Below are 4,096 nucleotides of genomic sequence, written 5' to 3'. Positions count from 1 at the left end.
GTGGTTCAGGGGTTTAGCTCCAGCCTTGCCCACCTAGAGTCACCAGCTCTGTCTTGTGCTGCATCTCTTTGCTGGAAAAGCTGATGGAGAAGCCGCTCACAAGACCTGAACATATGTTGGCGTGGGGAAGACCTGCTCCGCTTTTGGTGCTGCTTGCTTTAGATGCAGGCAGGAGCAATGTCAGCCCTGCTTGTTGATCCAGTTTGCTAAATCACTACGTATCCCATCACCGTGTGCCCTTGTTCAGAAGTCAACGCTACCTGCAGCTCCTTTGACAAAACAAGCCTCTCTGCTGGTCAGTCATGGGTTTATTTATATGTTTCTTTCTTTGATTAGAAAGGAAAATATCAAAAAATGAAAAAGGACTTGCATTTCCAATAGCCGTATCTCTAGTAGTTATAATTTTTGAAGCAATACTCATATCCCTGTGTGTGCCTCTAAACTATCCATTTATTTGTTCAGCTTTTTCAGGTCTGAGTGTGTGAAATATCTCTGAAGAAGATAGCTCTGTAAGTGATGGTGTAAATGCATTGTTTGTATGTATTCTAAAGTTTAAATAGGTTGTACATATGGGATTGTAAATGAACTGTAAACAGCAATCTATATTTTCTTGAATATATTATATAGCAGTATATATTTGTTAAATAAGTATTCTTGTATACTCTTCAATAACCTTTTTAATATTTTGTACAGATAAGTTTATTAAATATTTTATTGATAAATAGATCTCTGTGAGATTTTTTTTCTTTTGAAGACTTGTGTCTGTGTCCTGAAACCAGATGGCTCATTTCACAGCAACTTTCCTAAGTCACCTTTAATTCCTGGGCTACCTAAGAAGGAAACCAAGAAGGAAAAAGAGGTTCATTTTACACTGCCTTCCTTGGCCACCTCAGGTATTTTCCAAGGAAAAAAAAAAGACAGAGCAGTGAGTGTTTGTGATGGATTCATCAACAGAATATACATCCTTTTCTTCCCTGTGTTTCTGAATACTGTTCACCTGCCTTGACTAGTAGCTGCCCAGCTCCAGCCGGCCAAACAGGATTCTCTCCGTTGACTTGAATAGAAAGTATTAGAGGGTCAGAATCATTGTATTGAGGGGGTAAATATGAGAGCTGGGAGATTATCCCCTGCTCGCATCATACTTGTGATCGCACAAAGCTGGCCTGATGGGTTTAACTCGAGCACGGGACTCTGCCCCTGCAGGTGCCCAGCTCCCTGTGGTCCCCGCAGAGGGACCCCAAAGCAATGCTCTTCTGGAGGGGTGAGGGAGGAACCCGATCTGGTTAGGTCTAGTGAAAACATCCCCTTTGGAAATGAGGAAGAAATTAGGAATTTCAGTATTTAGGATACAAAAAAAAAATACCTAGAAAAACAAAGCAGTGAGTTCTTTTACCTCAAATCAGGTCCAGTAGTTTCATTCCTGTTAGGTACCACTGGTATATGTGATATATCACCTACTACTCGAGAGATTAGGCTATTACTACTGCAGCAAAATTTTCCCCAAAGAATACTTTTAATTGAATATTAGGATTTACTCTTCCATTCCTCCCTCTTTTGAAGGTTTGTTTGTTTGTTTGTTTGTTTTAAATAGCTGAATAAAGCACCCTGGGACATGAAACCCTTTTGCATTTCTAGTAGATGAACTTTAAAAGTTATGGCACATCCAGAAAGCAAGGAATCTGTAAGATCAGCTTAATCCATCACATTAGGTTAATGTGACGCACATTCTGGCAGGGGCTGTAAAAAGCCATAGAACTTTTTTTCATCTGCTTTCACTAGGACATTCGAGTTGCAAAATCAGAAGTTTCAGGGAGAGCAAGTTGCTTTAGCGTGTATTCCTGCAAAGGACATCGCCAACATGCCTTGGAGACAGCGAGTGGGGGTAATAGGGTTAAGACTGCCTCTGTCCCTACCGCATACAATACTGTGAACGTGCAGGTGTGGAGTGGGGTGCGTTTGGAAGCCCAGAAATCTTCAAGGCATCAGGTATGTGTTTCAGTCACAGCAGAGCAACTTCAGATTTCAAGACGTAGGAGAAATCCATGGAGAACTGACAAAGGAGGTTTGCCTGAAGGACTTAAAAAGGAGTTTTTACAGGACTGGTATTTTCTAGGCTGTCCCTTCATCTTGAGCACACCCACACAAACACATGGCTCAGCTGGAGTGAGGCACGGTGATTTCTGTTCCCAGTGGCACGTGGAGTGACATACCAAGCACAAGCCACCTTTTGGGCAGTATCCTGCATCCCCACGTGCTCATTTACAGTCACATTGGCTGAGAGGGTCTTGGCTAGGCACGTGGAGGGAGGCAGGATGGCGCTTGCCACCATGCCCCCTGCCTACTCTATGGGCACTTGTACAGGAAAGTATTATCTCAAGTTATTTTCAACAAAACACTGAGGGGTGAGAGCAAATGGTTATTCACGGAAATCCCATCATGTCTTCACTGAAATCAGTGGGAGTGGTATGTTTGTGTTCGGTGGAGATAGTTTTTTAGTCCTTACTAACATAGCACTTCAGACTACTCATGATTTACAACATGAAATAGTTAATCCTCATATATACTCAGAAAACCAAGCATTGTCACGGTCAGTTTCTATTTCAGAGAAATCAGAGGCACAGCAAAGACAGGTGAGATGCCCCAGGTCACACATTGATGCAATGGAAGAAAATGCAGAGCATTGCTAAAACAGGACATAGTCTGACTCGGACACCTACCGACTTCACCCTAAAGCAAATGCCTGAGTCCCTTATGTAGTAAAAATTCAGTTGGTGCCTGCCGGGACCTCCAGAGGGAGATCTGATACCCCTACATTTAGATATCTAAGTTAGACCAGATAGGGAATTTTGACATCTATTTTGGGAGCAGCGCTTTATAAAGGGGCAAGTTAGGTGAGCCACGTCTATTTTGCTTGGAGCACCAGTTTTACTCTTAGCACCTAATCCAAAGTCCAGTGAGGTTAGTTTTAATGTATATGTTAACTTCAGTAGGTTTGGGAGCAGTGTCTATCATCTGCTCAAGGCTTACCCGAAGCCTCTCATGCAGTTTTCTGTAACGCAGACTAATCCAGAAGATGCTTGGGGAGATCACTGGGATGTGTTTGCTGTGAGGCAAAACTGCAGTCCCAAAGTATTCTAGCATGAGACTTTATTTTCAGTAACTGATACTAGGCAGGCATGTTTTCATTATATGGAAGCCCAAATGCTCATTATCACAAAGTGCTAATTCCACAGGAATCCTGCTATGCTGGACTGTCCCATTGGTGCAAACTAATGGGGATACGAGGAGAAAATAAAACTCCTGTCTTGCAGGCAATAGTTTTGTACTGAAGCTCTTTGTTCATGTCATGTCACCTCTGTTGTCCTAGTCTCAGTCGATCACTTGGGTCTCCCTAAACCTGTGTCCAATCCTATTGACTTTACTGAGGTTGTACTGGGGCTGTAGTTGGACTTACACACTCCATTTCACTCCGGATGCTTAAAATCCTAGGGGTGTTTGTGTGAGTGAAAATACAGGTTCCTTCCTCATCAACACAGATGAGTTGCAGTACCCTCTGCATGATGATAGCAGATGATGTTAACACTTCAGAACATTTATATTCTGTAAATGGTATTCCTGCTTCTAACAAGTTGGATTGGAACAGGTGGAACCTTATCGAACTTTAAGGACGCCTGTTAGGAAGAAGGAGTAGCTGAATCCTGACACTGAGAAAACCTGTTTTTCCCAATTCCAAGCCACCTCATCTTCATACACAAGGATTTCTCTTAATATATGAAGCACAGTGTGTTTTAGAGCTTGGGGGGCTTTAAGGCGAGTTTGTGGAAGATGTTCATGAACTGGGAAAATGGGGGGTACCCTCCCCTGCCTCCTTCAGCAGAATTGCTTCAAACAGGATGGCTAAAAATCTCCTTCGAGGGTCTGACTGGCAAACCTGCAGTCAGATACAGAGCGAGTCAGATGTGTTAAACAACATTCTGCATTTTATCAGCCGTTGCAAACTACTTCCCACAACACAACTCCTTTCCTGCAAGCACGGTCCTGCAATAGGTGGAATGGAAAAACCTAGCCCATTTGCTATCAGCTTAAGGACTTGAAA

Source organism: Grus americana, chromosome 3, assembly GCF_028858705.1.
Source record: "Grus americana isolate bGruAme1 chromosome 3, bGruAme1.mat, whole genome shotgun sequence".
In the NCBI taxonomy this organism is placed as follows: domain Eukaryota; kingdom Metazoa; phylum Chordata; class Aves; order Gruiformes; family Gruidae; genus Grus; species Grus americana.
The sequence above is the reverse complement of the archived record's forward strand: the minus strand, read 5'-3'. Positions refer to the sequence as shown.